The sequence below is a fragment of the Triticum dicoccoides genome, chromosome 3B (assembly GCF_002162155.2).
Source record: "Triticum dicoccoides isolate Atlit2015 ecotype Zavitan chromosome 3B, WEW_v2.0, whole genome shotgun sequence".
NCBI lineage: Eukaryota > Viridiplantae > Streptophyta > Magnoliopsida > Poales > Poaceae > Triticum > Triticum dicoccoides.
The window spans coordinates 224497408-224514026 of NC_041385.1; positions in this window are offsets into that span (position 1 = coordinate 224497408).

Below are 16619 nucleotides of genomic sequence, written 5' to 3' on the forward strand. Positions count from 1 at the left end.
TGTGATGGACAAGACCCAATCCTAAGACTAGCACAAAAGATCGTGTAGTTCATTTGCTAGAGCTTTGCCAATGTCAAGTATCTCTTCCTTCGACCATGAGAGCGTGTAACTCCTGGATACCGTAGGAGTGCTTTGGGTGTATCAAACGTCACAACGTAACTGGGTGACTATAAAGGTGCACTACAGGTATCTCCGAAAGTATCTATTGTTTTATGCGGATCGAGACTGGGATTTGTCACTCCGTGTAAACGGAGAGGTATCTCTAGGCCCACTCGGTAGGACATCATCATATGCGCAATGTGACCAAGGAGTTGATCACGGGATGATGTGTTACGGAACAAGTAAAGTGACTTGCCGGTAACGAGATTGAACAAGGTATTGGATACCGACGATCGAATCTCGGGCAAGTAACATACCGATAGACAAAGGGAATTGAATACGTGATTGATTAAGTCCTTGACATCGTGGTTCATCCGATGAGATCATCGTGGAACATGTGGGAGCCATCATGGGTATCCAGATCCCGCTGTTGGTTATTGACCGGAGAACGTCTCGGTCATGTCTACATGTCTCCCGAACCCGTAGGGTCTACACACTTAAGGTTCGATGACGCTAGGGTTATAAAGGAAGTTTGTATGTGGTTACCGAATGTTGTTCGGAGTCCCGGATGAGATCCCGGACGTCACGAGGAGTTCCGGAATGGTCCGGAGGTAAAGATTAATATATGGGAAGTCCTATTTTGACCACTGGAAAATGTTCGAGATTTTTCGGTATTGTACCGGGAAGGTTCTAGAAGGTTCCAGAGTGGGGCCCACCTGCATGGGGGACCCACATGAACGTGGGTAGTGGGGGAAAGGCCCCACACCCCTGGTCAAGGCGCACCAAGATTCCCCCTTAGAAGGAATAAGATCATATCCCAAAGGGATAAGATCAAGATCCCTAAAAAGGGGGGATAGCAATCGGTGGGGAAGGAAATGATGGGATTTCTTTCCTCCCACCTTTGCCAACGCCCCAATGGACTTGGAGGGCAAGAAACCAGCCCCCTCCACCCCTATATATAGTGGGGAGGCGCATGGGAGCTTCACCCTTGCCCCTGGCGCAGCCCTCCCTCTCCCAAGTGCTCCTCCTCTCTCGTGGTGCTTGGCGAAGCCCTGCAGGATTGCCACGCTCCTCCACCACCACCACGCCGTTGTGCTACTGCTGGACGGAGTCTTCCTCAACCTCTCCCTCTCTCCTTGCTGGATCAAGGCATGGGAGACGTCATCGGGCTGTACGTGTGTTGAACGCGGAGGTGCCGTCCGTTCGGCACTAGGATCTCCGGTGATTTGGCTCACGACGAGTACGACTACTTCAACCCCGTTCTCTTGAACGCTTCCGCTTAGCGATCTACAAGGGTATGTAGATGCATTCTCTTTCTACTCGTTGCTGGTCTCTCCATAGATAGATCTTGGTGACACGTAGGAAAATTTTGAATTTCTGCTACGTTCCCCAACAGTGGCATCATGAGCTAGGTCTATTGCGTAGATTCTTTGCACGAGTAGAACACAAAGTAGTTGTGGGCGTTGATGTTGTTCAATATGCTTACCGTTACTAGTCCAATCTTGTTTCGACGGTATTGTGGGATGAAGCGGCCCGGACCGACCTTACACGTACTCTTACGTGAGACAGGTTCCACCGATTGACATGCACTTGGTGCATAAGGTGGCTAGCGGGTGCCAGTCTCTCCCACTTTAGTCGGAACGGATTCGATTAAAAGGGTCCTTATGAAGGGTAAATAGCAATTGGCATATCACGTTGTGGTCTTGCGTAGGTAAGAAACGTTCTTGCTAGAAACCCATAGCAGCCACGTAAAACATGCAACAACAATTAGAGGACGTCTAACTTGTTTTTGCAGGGTATGCTATGTGATGTGATATGGCCAAGAAGAATGTGATGAATGATATGTGATGTATGAGATTGATCATGTTCTTGTAATAGGATTCACGACTTGCATGTCGATGAGTATGACAACCGGCAGGAGCCATAGGAGTTGTCTTTATTTATTGTATGACCTGCGTGTCATTGAAGAACGCCATGTAAACTACTTTACTTTATTGCTAAACGCGTTAGTCATAGAAGTAGAAGTAGTCGTTGGCGTGACAACTTCATGAAGACACGATGATGGAGATCACGATGATGGAGATCATGGTGTCGTGCTGGTGACGATGATGATCATGGAGCCCCGAAGATGAAGATCAAAAGGAGCAAAATGATATTGGCCATATCATGTCACTATTTGATTGCATGTGATGTTTATCATGTTTATGCATCTTGTTTGCTTAGGACGACGGTAGTAAATAAGATGATCCCTTACAAAATTTCAAGAAGTGTTCTCCCCTAACTGTGCACCGTTGCTACAGTTCATCGCTTCTAAGCACCACGTGATGATCGGGTGTGATGGATTCTTACGTTCACATACAACGGGTGTAAGACAGTTTTACACAGCGAAAACACTTAGGGTTAACTTGACGAGCCTAGCATGTGCAGACATGGCCTCGGAACACGGAGACCGAAAGGTCGAGCATGAGTCGTATGGTAGATACGATCAACATGAAGATGTTCACCGATGATGACTAGTCCGTCTCACGTGATGATCGGACACGGCCTAGTTGACTCGGATCATGTGATCACTTAGATGACCAGAGGGATGTCTATCTAAGTGGGAGTTCATAAGATGAACTTAATTATCTTGAACATAGTCAAAAGACCTTTTGCAAATTATGTCGTAGCTCGCGCTTTAGTTCTACTATTTTAGATATGTTCCTAGAGAAAATATAGTTGAAAGTTGATAGTAGCGATTATGCGATCAGTAGAAAGCTTATGTCCTTAATGCACCGCTCAGTGTGCTGAACCCCAACATCGTTTGTCGATGTTGCGAACATCGGACATACACGTTTTGATAACTACGTGATAGTTCAATTAAATGGTTTAAGTAGAGGCACCAAAGATGTTTTCGAAACGTCGCGGAACATATGAGATGTTTCGAGGGCTGAAATTGGGATTTCAGGCTCGTGCCCACATCAAGAGGTATAAGACCTCCGACGATTTTCTTAGCCTGCAAACTAAGGGAGAAAAGCTCAATCGTTGAGCTTGTGCTCAGATTGTCTGAGCACAACAATCACTTGAATCGAGTGGGAGTTGATCCTCCAGATGAGATAGTGATGTTTCCCCAAAGTCATTGCCACCAAGCTGCTAGAGCTTCGTGATTAACTATAACATATCAGGGATAGATATGATGATCCTTGAAATATTCATGATGTTTGACACCGCGAAAGTAGAAATCAAGAAGGAGCATCAATTGTTGATGGTTGGTGAAACCACTAGTTTCAAGAAGGGCAAGGGAACAAAGGGATACTTCATGAAACGGCAATTCAGCTGCTGCTCTAGTGAAGAAACCCAAGGTTGAACCCAAACCCGAGACTAAGTGCTTCTGTAATAAGGGGAACAACCACTGGAGCAGCATTACCCTAGATACTTGGTATATGAGAAGGCTGGCAAGGTCGATAGAAGTATATTGGATATACATTATGTTAATGTGTACTTTACTAGTACTCCTAGTAGCACCAGGGTATTGGATACCAGTTCGGTTGCTAAGTGTTAGTAACTCGAAATAAAAGCTACGGAATAAACGGAGACTAGCTAAAGGTGAGCTGACGATATATGTTGGAAGTGTTTCCAAGGTTGATATGATCAAGCATCGCACGCTCCCTCTACCACCGAGATTGGTGTTTGCGTTGAGCATAGACATGATTGGATTATGTCTATCGCAATACGGTTATTCATTTAAGGAGAATAATGGTTACTCTATTTTTGAATAATACCTTCAATGGTCTTGCACCTAAAGGAATGGTTTATTGAATCTCGGTCGTAGTGATACACATTTTCATGCCAAAAGATATAAGATAGTAATGATAGTACCACTTATTTGTGGCACTGCCATGTAAGTCATAATGGTATAAAACGCATGAAGAAGCTCCATGTTGATGGATCTTTGGACTCACTCGTTTTTGAAAAGTTTGAGACATGCGAACCATGTCTATTGGTGTATATGCATGAAGAAACTCCATGCAAATGGATCGTTCGGACTCACTTGATTTTGAATCACTTGAGATATGCAAATCATACCACATGAGCAAGATGACTGAAAAGCCTCATTTTCAGTAAGATGGAACAAGATAGCAACTTGTTGGAAGTAACACATTTTGATGTGTGCAGTCGAATGAGTGCTGAGGCATGCAGTGAATATCGTTATGATCTTACTTCACAGATGATTCGAGTAGATGTTGAGAATATTTACTTGATGAAATACAAGTCTGAATTATTGAATGGTTCAAGTAATTTCAGAGTGAAGTAGAAGATCATTGTGACAAGAGGATAAAATGTCTATGATGTGAATATCTAAGTTACGAGTTTTGGCACACAATTAAGACATTGTGGAAATTGTTTCGCAATTAATACCGCCTGGAACACCATAATGTGATGGTGTGTCCGAACATCATAGTTGCACCCTATTGGATATGGTGCGTACCATGATGTCTCTTATTGAATTACCACTATCGTTCATGGGTTAGGCATTAGAGACAACCACATTCACTTTAAATAGGGCACCACGTAATTCCGTTGAGATGACACCGTATGAATTATGGTTTAGAGAAACCTAAGTTGTCGTTTCTTAAAAGTTTGGGGCTGCGACGCTTATATGAAAAAGTTTCAGGTTGATAAGCTCGAACCCAAAGCGGATAAAATGCATCTTCATAGGAAACCCAAAACAGTTGGGTATACCTCCTAATTCAGATCCGAAAGCAATATGGATTGTTTCTTGAATCGGGTCCTTTCTCGAGGAAAAGTTTCTCTCGAATGAATTGAGTGGGAGGATGGTGGAAACTTGATGAGGTTATTGAACCGTCTCTTCAACTAGTGTGTGGCAGGGCACAGGAAGTTGTTCCTGTGGCACCTACACCAATTGAAGTGGAAGCTTGTGACGTTGATCATGAAACTTCGGATCAAGTCACTACCAAACCTCGTGGGATGACAAGGATACATACTACATCAGAGTGGTACGTAATCCTGTCTTGGAAGTCATGTTGCTGGACAACAATGAACCTACGAGCTATGGAGAAGCAATGGTGGGCCCGGATTCCAATAAATGGCTCGAGGCCATAAAATCCGAGAACGGATCCATGACTTTGGAAGAAATACTTGATGGTCGTAAGGCCATTGGGTACGGATGGATTTTAAAAGGAAGACAGACAATGATGGTAAGAATTACCATTAAGAAAGCTCGACTTGTCGTTAAGATATTTTCCGACAAGTTCAAGGAGTTGATTACGGTGAGGTTTTCTCACTCGTAGCGATGCTAAGAGTCTGCTGGAATTGGATTAGCAGTTACTGCATGATTGATGAAATCTTGCAGATAGGATGTCAAAACATTGTTTCCTCGACGTTATACTTGAGGAAAGGTTGTATGTGATACAACCGGAAGGTTTTGTCAATCCCAAAAGATGCTAATAAGTATGCAAAGCTCCAGCAATCCTTCTAAGGACTGGAGTGAGCATCTCGGAGTTGGAATGTGTGCTTTGATGATGATCAAAGATTTTGGGTTTGTACAAAGTTTACGAGAAACTTGTATTTCCAAAGAAGTGAGTGGGAGGACTATAGAATTTCTGATGAGTATATGTTGTTGACATATTGTTGATCAGAAATGACGTAGAATTTCTGGAAAGCATATAGGGTTATTTTGAAAGTGTTTTTCAATGGAAAGCCTGGATTAAGCTACTTGAACATTGAGCATCAAGATCTATAAGGATAGATCAAAATGCTTAATAATACTTTCAAATGAGCACATACCTTGACATGATCTTGAAGGTGTTCAAGATGGACCAGTCAAAGAAGGAGTTCTTGCCTGAGTTGTAACGTACGAAGTTAAGACTTAAAGCTCGACCACGGCAGAATAGAGAGAAAGGACGAAGGTCGTCCCCTATGCTTAAGACGTAGGCTCTTCAGTATGCTATACTGTGTACCGCACCTGAAGTGTGCCTTGCCATGAGTCAGTCAAGGGGTACAAGAGTGATCCAAGAATGGCTCACAGGACAGCGGTCAAAGTTATCCTTGGTAACTAGTGGACTAAGGAATTTTCTCGATTATGGAGGTGGTAAAAGAGTTTGTCGTAAAGGTTACGACGATGCAAGCTTGACACCTATCCGGATAGCTCTGAGTAGAGAGACCGGATACATATAATGGAGCAATAATTTAGAATAGCTCCAAGTAGAACAGTTGTTTGGAATAGCTCCAAATAGAGCGTGGTAGCTGCATCTAGGAGATGACATAGAGATTTGTAAAGCACACACGGATCTGAAAGGTTCAGACCTGTTGACTAAAACCTCTCTCACAAGCAACATGATCAAACATAAAACTCATTGAGTGTTAATCACATAGTGATGTGAACTAGACTACTGACTCTAGTAAACTCTTGGGTATTAGTCACATGGCGATGTGACCTGTGAGTGTTAATCACATGGCGATGTGAACTGGATTATTGACTCTAGTGCAAGTGGGAGACTATTGGAAATATGCCCTAGAGGCAATAATAAAAGTATTATTATTATATTTCCTTGTTCATGATAATTGTCTTTTATTCATGCTATAACTGTATTATCCGGAAATCGTAATACACGTGTGAATACATAGACCACAATATGTCCCTAGTGAGCCTCTAGTTGACTAGCTCGTTGTGATCAACAGATAGTCATGGTTTCCTGGCTATGGACATTGGATGTCGTTGATAACGGGATCACATCATTAGGAGAATGATGTGATGGACAAGACCCAATCCTAAGACTAGCACAAAAGATCATGTAGTTCATTTGCTAGAGCTTTGCCAATGTCAAGTATCTCTTCCTTTGACCATGAGATCGTGTAACTCCTGGATACCGTAGGAGTGCTTTGGGTGTATCAAACGTCACAACGTAACTGGGTGACTATAAAGGTGCACTGCAGGTATCTCCGAAAGTATCTATTGTTTTATGCGGATCGAGACTGGGATTTGTCACTCCGTGTAAACGGAGAGGTATCTCTGGGCCCACTCGGTAGGACATCATCATATGCGCAATGTGACCAAGGAGTTGATCACGGGATGATGTGTTACGGAACGAGTAAAGTGACTTGCCGGTAACGAGATTGAACAAGGTATTGGATACCGACGATCGAATCTCGGGCAAGTAACATACCGATAGACAAAGGGAATTGAATATGGGATTGATTAAGTCCTTGACATCGTGGTTCATCCGATGAGATCATCGTGGAACATGTGGGAGCCATCATGGGTATCCAGATCCCGCTGTTGGTTATTGACCGGAGAACGTCTCGGTCATGTCTACATGTCTCCCGAACCCGTAGGGTCTACACACTTAAGGTTCGATGACGCTAGGGTTATAAAGGAAGTTTTTATGTGGTTACCGAATGTTGTTCGGAGTCCCGGATGAGATCCCGGACGTCACGAGGAGTTCCGGAATGGTCCGGAGGTAAAGATTTATATATGGGAAGTCCTATTTTGACCACTGGAAAATGTTCGGGATTTTTCGGTATTGTACCGGGAAGGTTCTAGAAGGTTCCAGAGTGGGGCCCACCTGCATGGGGGACCCACATGAACGTGGGTAGTGGGGGAAAGGCCCCACACCCCTGGTCAAGGCGCACCAAGATTCCCCCTTAGAAGGAATAAGATCATATCCCAAAGGGATAAGATCAAGATCCCTAAAAAGGGGGGATAGCAATCGGTGGGGAAGGAAATGATGGGATTTCTTTCCTCCCACCTTTGCCAACGCCCCAATGGACTTGGAGGGCAAGAAACCAGCCCCCTCCACCCCTATATATAGTGGGGAGGTGCATGGGAGCTTCACCCTTGCCCCTGGCGCAGCCCTCCCTCTCCCAAGTGCTCCTCCTCTCTCGTGGTGCTTGGCGAAGCCCTGCAGGATTGCCACGCTCCTCCACCACCACCACGCCGTTGTGCTACTGCTGGACGGAGTCTTCCTCAACCTCTCCCTCTCTCCTTGCTGGATCAAGGCATGGGAGACGTCACCGGGCTGTACGTGTGTTGAACGCGGAGGTGCCGTCCGTTCGGCACTAGGATCTCCGGTGATTTGGATCACGACGAGTACGACTACTTCAACCCCGTTCTCTTGAACGCTTCCGCTTAGCGATCTACAAGGGTATGTAGATGCATTCTCTTTCTACTCGTTGCTGGTCTCTCCATAGATAGATCTTGGTGACACGTAGGAAAATTTTGAATTTCTGCTACGTTCCCCAACAAATATCACTGTCTACAAAGCTCGACTTGTTGTGAAAGGTTTTCGACAAGTTCAAGGGGTTGACTATGATGAGACTTTCTCACCTGTAGTGATGCTTAAGTCTGTCCGAATCATGTTAGCAATTGCCGCAGTTTGTGATTACAAAATCTAGCAAATGGACGTCAATATTGCATTCCTTAATGGGTTTCTTAAAGAAGAATTGTATATGATGCAACCTGAAGGTTTTGTCGATCCTAAAGGAGCTAAAAAAGTGTGCAAACTCCAGCGATCCATCTATGGACTGGTGCAAGCATCTCGGAGTTGGAATATACACTTTGATGAGGTGATCAAAGCATATGGTTTTATACACACTTATGGTGAAGCATGTATTTACAAGAAAGTGAGTGGGAGCTCTGTAGCATTTCTAATATTATATGTGGATGCCATATTGCTGATTGGAAATGATGTAGAATTTCTGGATGGCACAAAAGGATACTTGAATAAGAATTTTTCAATGAAAGACCTCGGTGAAGCTGCTTATATATTGGGCATTAAGATCTATAGGGATAGATCGGGACGCTTAATAGGACTTTCACAAAGCACATACCTTGACAAAGTTTTGAAGAAGTTCAAAATGGATCAGACAAAGAAAGGGTTCTTGCTTGTATTGCAAGGTGTGAAGTTGAGTAAGACTCAAAGCCCGACCATGGTAGAAGATAGAGAGACGAATGAAAGTCATTCCCTATGCCTCAGCCATAGGTTCTATAAGGTATGGCATGCTGTGTACCAGACCTGTTATGTGCCTTGCCATGAGTTGCAAGAGGGTACAATAGTGATCCAGGAGTGGATCACTGGACATCGGTCAAAATTTATCCTTAGGTGCCTAAAGAGGACTAAGGAAATGTTTCTTGGTTATGGAGGTGATAAAGAGTCCGTCGTACTGGGTGATATCGATGCAAGCTTTGACACCAATTCAGACGACTCTGAGTCTCAATCTGGATATGTATTGAACATCGGAGCAATTAGCTAGAGTAGCTCCATGCAGAGCATTGTAGACATAGAAATTTGCAAAGGACGCACGAATCTAAATTTTGCAGACCCATTGACTAAAACCTCTCTCACAAGCAAAACATGATCACACATTAGAACTCATTGGGTGTTAATCACATGGCGATGTGAACTAGATTATTGACTCTAGTGCAAGTAGGAGATTGTGGGAAATATGCCCTAGAGGAAATAATAAAGTGGTTATTATTATATTTCCTTAATCATGATAAAGGTTTATTAAAAATTTAAATACATGTGTGAATATATAAGCAAATACCAACTCCCTAGTAAGCCTCTACTAGACTAGCTTGTTGGTCAAAAGATGGTTAAGGTTTCCAGACCATTGACATGAGTTGTCATTTGATAACAGGGTCACATCATTAGGAGAATGATGTGATGGACAAGACCCATCTGTTACCTTAGCATATGATTGTTCAGTTTATTGCTACTACTTTCTTAATGTCAAATACATATTCCTTAAACTATGAGATCATGCAACTCCTGGATATCGAAGGAATACCTTATGTGTTATCAAACATCACAACGTAATTGGGTGATCATAAAGATGCTCTACAGGTACCTCCGAAGGTGTCTGTTGAGTTGGCATGAATCAAGATTGGAATTTGTCACTCCGTATGATGGAGAGGTATCTCTGGGCCCTCTCGGTAATACAACATCACAAGAAGCTTGCAAGCAAAGTGACTAAGGAGTTAGTTACGAGATGATGTATTAAAGAATGAGTAAAGAGACTTTCTAGTGATGAGATTGAACTAGGTATGGAGATACCGATGATTGAATCTCGGGCAAGTAACATACCGACGAAAAAAGGAAAATACATATGTTGTCATAAAGGTTCGACCGATAAAGATCTTCATAGAATATGTAGGAACCAATACGGGAATCCAGGTACCGCTATTGGTTATTGACCAGAGAAGCATCTCGGTCATGTCTACATCATTCTCGAACCCGTAGGGTCCATACGCTTAACGTTCATTGACGATATAGTATTATATGAGTTATGTGAGTTGGTGACCGAATATTGTTTGGAGTCCCGGATGAGATCACAGGCATGACAAGGAGCTCCAGAATGGTCCGGTGGTAAAGATTGATATATAGGATGATAGTATTTGGTTTCCAGAAAGATTCCGGAATGCACCAGGTATTTATCAGATCACCGGAAGGGGTTCCAGGGAGGCCATGGGGAGTTATTGGGCTTATTGGGCCAACGAGGGAAGCACACCAGCCCAAGGGGATGGTGTGCCCCACCTCTAGGCCGTCGGCCCTTAGGGAAGGAAAAGGAGGAGAGCCATCCCCTCCTGCCTTCTCTTCCACATGCAAGGAAGGAAAGGGGGGCGCCTCTCCTCCTGCCTTCTCCCCAAGCACCAAGAAAGGAAGGGGCGCCCCTAGGGCAGGCCACTAGGGCGGCCGCCGGCCCCCTTGGGGGGCTCCTAGGGCAGCCTCCCCTCCCCCTCCACCTATATATATGTGAGGAGGGAGAGGGGCAACACACACCACGATCCCCAATCCATGCGCGACGCCACTCTCCCTCTAGTTCTAGTTCTTCCTCCGTCCATGTCTGTTGTGCTTGGTGAAGCCTTGCGGAGAAGTTTCACCACCACCGTCACCATGCTGCCGTGCTGCCGGAACTCATCTACTACTTCGCCTCTCTCGTTGGATTGAGAAGGCGAGGACATCATCGAGTTGAACATGTGCTGAACGCGGAGGTGTCATATGTTCGGTACTTGATCGGGACGGATCATGAAGGTGTACGACTACATCAACCGTGTTGATAAACGCTTCCTCTTAGTGATCTACAAGGGTATGTAGATTCTCTCCCCCTTCCGTAGCTACGCATATCCGTGGATAGATCTCGCGTGTGCATAGAATTATTTTTGTTTTCCATGCAACGTTCCCCAACATATGCCGCCTCTTACAATATTCTTCCGAGAATGTTGGGAGCCATTGCTCATTGGAACCAGGGCATGCGCCATAGGGTGGAGTCAATTGAGGGAGTGTTTTATCGCGCTTTTTGGAGCTTTGGGCAATGCATCAAGGCATTTAGGCGTTTTCGCCCTATCTTGTCAATTGATGCACTACAAAAAAAGACACATCCGTGACATTTTGGGCCGAACAAATTTTTTTCTGTCATGCTTATGACACTTCTATGACGATAATTGTCACAAAACCCGGTATCATCATAGATGTGGTTGGCTCCTACTTCTATGACAAGAAATCATGACAGAAAATGGTCTTTTCATCCTGGGTGGACCGGAGACGCAGCTGCATGACATTCTTTGGGCCGTCCATGACGGAAAATACCATGGTAGAAGCGAGGGCGAGGAAAATATCGGGGAGTTCCCAGTTACGATGGGTGGTCGGGGCCGAGTGATGCATGGAGGGATTGCTCATTTCTCTCATACACGTACGTGCGTGGGTGCGAGGTGTTGGGCTCTAACTAAACCGGAGCGAGGCGTTCGCCTACTGAACCCAATCGATTGCACTGGCTACGATTTATTGAACCCGAGCGATCGATTGATCCCTAGCTATTAACTGAACCCGATTGAGTGATTCCTTCACTACTGCTGCTAACTGAAGCCCATCGAACTTGCTTCCTCTTGATGAACAATGCGCATTGTTGGGGGTTGGATGAACAGTTCCCGGTTGGGGTTGGATGAACAGGACCCCGTGGTAGTAGAGGCTGTTGCCGCTGGATGAACAAGACCCCGATCAAGCCGGTTGGGGGTGGACGAACAGGACCCCATGGGGGCTAGTTGAACAGTTGCTAGTGGAAGGCTGGATGAACAGTAGCCCATGGGAGGGTGGTTGAACAGTAGCCGGTGGAGGCTGGATGAACAGGAGCCCGTGGATGAACAATAGCTGGTGAAGGCAGGAGGGAGACGCCGTGGATGAATAGTCGCAGGTGGAGGCTGGAGGATGTTGACGGTGGATGAACTGTAGCTCGTGGAGGCTGGAGCGAGGCAGTAGATGGAGGATGAACAGTAGCCCGTGGAGTCCTGTTTTGCGATATGCCACACCCCTCTCGATGAACAGGAGCCCCGTTTTGACCATAGGAGGTCGAAGAGAAGTCTGTTTCGTATGTTTTGCGGTACGCCACACCCCTCCCAATCAACAGGACCACGTTTTGACCGTAGGAGGCCAAAGAGAAGTCTGTTTCCTCCGTTTTGCAGTATGCCAGACCCCTCCTGGTGAATAGGATCCCATTTTGACCGTAGGCGGTCGAACAGAAGGTCGTTTCCTCTATTCTGCAATATGCCAGGCCTCGTTTCGGCTGTTCCGTCCAAGCCGGTTGGCTCCCGATGAACAGGACGCATTCCGTTGCCTCCCGATGAACATGACACAGTTTCTTCGTTTTGACCCAGTCGGTTGGCTGCCGATGAACAGGACGCTGTCGCTGCTGTCCGCTGCCTCTCCATGTACACGAGCCCTGATCGTACATATGCGTGACTAGGCGTTCGAGACCCCGCCCGTATGTACGTACGTGGCCATATTTACTTTCTTGCACCCTGGCTGTATGTACATGTACACGATATAGACGGACTGTGTGACATGCTACGTCCGCGCCTCTACTACGACACATGCCCTTCCTTACTCGGCCACGGTTCATCGCTGTAGCCTGTAGACAGACCGATCGACCAGTATGTATGTACACGTTCGTGACCAGACAGACAACCCTACGTAAGGTTCAACCAGGTGGGTCCCAACTGTTAGGGAGGTAAGAAGGCACTTCCTTGCGTGTGAATATATAGCTGGTGGGTTCCAGCTGTCAGGGGGAGAATCATATTTTTTGCCCGTAATATGGGCGCACTTCCTTGTGTGCGAAGATGTAGCTAGTGGGTCCCAACAGTCAGGGGGGAAAGTTTTTTTCACAAAATACGGTGGCCCGTCTGGTGGGTCCCTGCTATCAGGTGGAGGAATCATTATTTTGCGCGTAATAAGGAGGCACTTCCTCGCTGCGACCGTGGACCCAACTGTCAGCCTCTCCACGTATAGTACTCTCCCGATGGAAGACGTTTCTTGACCACATTGACCACGCCCGGCCGAGAGCACCAAGGTGGTGGACGACGGCGAGGCCTAGGAAGAGGACGACGCGGAGCCGGGGAAGACGCGGCAGTGGATGCCCACGCGGAGAGGACTATGAGGGTTGACTGGTTCGGTTGCGGTGTGAGGCTGCCGTCGCCGCGGAATAACAGGGGTTGTGGGTCTATGATACGTCTCCAATGTATCTATAATTTTTGATTCTTCCATGCTATTATATTACCCATTTTGGATGTTTATGGGCTTTACTTTACACTTTTATAACATTTTTGGGACTAACCTACTAACCGAAGGCTCAACCCAAATTGCTTTTTTTGCCTATTTCAGTGTTTCGAAGAAAAGGAATATCAAACGGAGTCCAAATGGAATGAAACCTTCAGGAGCGATCTTTTTGGAACAAACGCAATCCAGGAGACTTGGAGTGGATGTCAAGAGCCATGAGGCAGGAGGGCGCGCCCCCACCCTCGTGGGCCCCTCATGGCTCCCCTGACCGACCTCCTTCGCCTATATATACCTCCATACCCTGAAAACATCTAGGAGCACCACGAAACCCTATTTTACCTTCTGTACCCATGAGATCCCATCTTGGAGCTTTTTCCGGCGCTCCACCGGAGGGGGAATCGATCACGGAGGGCTTCTACATCATCGCCAAGGCCTCTCCAATGAATTCTGAGTAGTTTACCATAGACCTTGGGGTCCATATTTATTAGCTAGATGGCTTCTTCTCTCTCTTTGATTCTCAATACAAACTTCTCCTTGATCTTCTTGGAGATCTATTCGATGTAACTCTTTTTGCGGTGTGTTTGTCGAGATCCGATGAATTGTGGGTTTATCATCAAGTTTATCTATGAGAAATATTTGAATCTCCTCTGAATTCTTTTATGTATGATTTGTTATCTTTGCAAGTCTCTTCGAATTATCAGTTTGGTTTGGCCTACTAGATTGATCTTTCTTGCAATGGGAGAAGTGCTTAGCTTTGGGTTCAATCTTGCGGTGTCCTTTCCCAGTGACAGCAGGGGCAGCAAGGCACGTATTGTATTGTTGCCATCGAGGATAAAACTATGGGGTATCATATTGCTTGAGTTTATCCCTCTACATCATGTCATCTTGCCTAATGCGTTACTCTATTCTTATGAACTTAATACTCTAGATGCATGCTGGATAGCGGTCGATGTGTGGAGCAATAGTAGTAGATGCAGGCAGGAGTTGGTCTACTTGTTGCGGACGTGATGTCTATATACATGATCATGCCTAGATAATCTCATAACTATGCACTTTTCTATCAATTGCTCGACAGTAATTTGTTTACCCACCATAATACTTATGCTATCTTGAGAGAAGCCACTAGTGAAATCTATGGCCCCCGGGTCTATCTTTCATCATATAAGTTTCCAATCTACTTTATTTTGCGATCTTTACTTTCCAATCTATATCATAAAAATACAAAAAATATTTATCTTGTCTTATTATCTCTATCAGATCTCACTTTCACAAGTGGCCGTGAAGGGATTGACAACCCATTTATCGCGTTGGTTGCAAGGTTCTTGTTTGTTTGTGTAGGTACAAGGGACTTGCGTGGAGCCTCCTACTGGATTGATACCTTGGTTCTCAAAAACTGAGGGAAATACTTACGCTACTTTGCTGCATCACCCTTTCCTCTTCAAGGGAAAACCAACGCAGTGCTCAAGAGGTAGCAATCTATAGAGGGATGGGGCGGTCAGGCCTGCGCGGCAGCAGAGCCGGCCACGAGAGGCAGGAGCAGGCAGCACGACCGGTGTTGGTTTGGGTAGCTGGAGCAAGAAGACCAGAGGTTGAAGACGCACTGCGGCCGTTGGATGGACATCGTACGGTCACTGGAGCTAGAATCGTTCATATTGACTAAGTTGACAAAGCCCTCCGTCCGCGTTAGTAGGCCTACAAGTCAGCGTCCAACTATGGTGGGTCCCAGATAGCAGGGGGGAGTATTCTTTTTTTTGTGCATAATAAGGAGGCACTTTCTTGCGTGTGAAGATATAGCTGGTGGGTCCGAGCTATCACTGGGAGGAACGTTTTTTCGCGAAATACAGAGGCCCTTCCGGTAGGTCCCTGCTTTCAGGTGGAGGAATCATTATTTTTCGCATAATAAGGAGGCACTTCCTTGCATGCGGCCTTGGACTCAACTGCTAGCCTCTCCACGTACAGTCCTCTTCCGATGGATGTTGTTCATTGATCATGTTGACCATGCCACCTCGAGAGCATGAGGGCGGTGGACGGTGGCGAGGCCTAGGAAGGGAACGGCCCAGAGCCGGGGAAGACTCGGCAGTGGTTGCCCATGCGGTGGGGAGTACGAGGGTTTACTGGTTCGGCTGTCGTCGCTGGAAAATAACAGGAGGTGTGGGTGTGTAGAGGAATGCCTGGCCAGCGATCGCGTAGGATGGAGCGGTGCAGCCTATGCGGTAGCACAACTAGCCACACGAGGCAGGAGCAGGCAGTCAAGCCGGCGCTGGTTTGGGTGGCTGGAGCAAGAAGATCAGATATTGAAGAAGCAATACGGCTGTTGGATTAACATCCCACAGTCACTGCTGTTAGAATCGTTTGTGGACTAAGTTGACAAAGCCTTTCGTCAACCTAGTAGACCCACAATTCAGCCTCCAAATCTGTCCCAAACAGCATACAGCCTGAAATTTCTAGCGAGATTCAAATTAATTTAAAAACTAAACATACCTTAATTTAAATAAAATGAAATTTTACCCGCACAAAAACAATGAAATTTAAAATATCAAAATCCGAATGGAAAAATTATTTTGGAACTAATTGCCTGTTTGCTGTATTTTTTTGTTTTACAGCCCATTTATTATTACTTATAGCCCATTTCTTATTACTTATAGCCCATTTTCTGGGCAAGCTCGAATGCATCCCTTCTTGTCTTGAAAGATTTCCGGCCCAGCAGGTGTAGAAAAGCAAGTAGGCCTACGTTGGTTATTCTTTAAAAAACAAAATAAATGGGCTAGCCATTTTCAGAAAGGAAAAACCAATGGGCTGGTCATGTGGTAAACATATGAAATAAAAGTCTAGGCTAGATGGGCCACAGCTCCCACATAACCCAGTTGATACCCTTCTCCGTCCCGAAAAAACTACTACGCGCGCTGCTGGTTCCCGGGTGTCTGCCGCTCCTTGTGCAGTTATCTCGCTTATTTACTACGTTGACAATGGCAT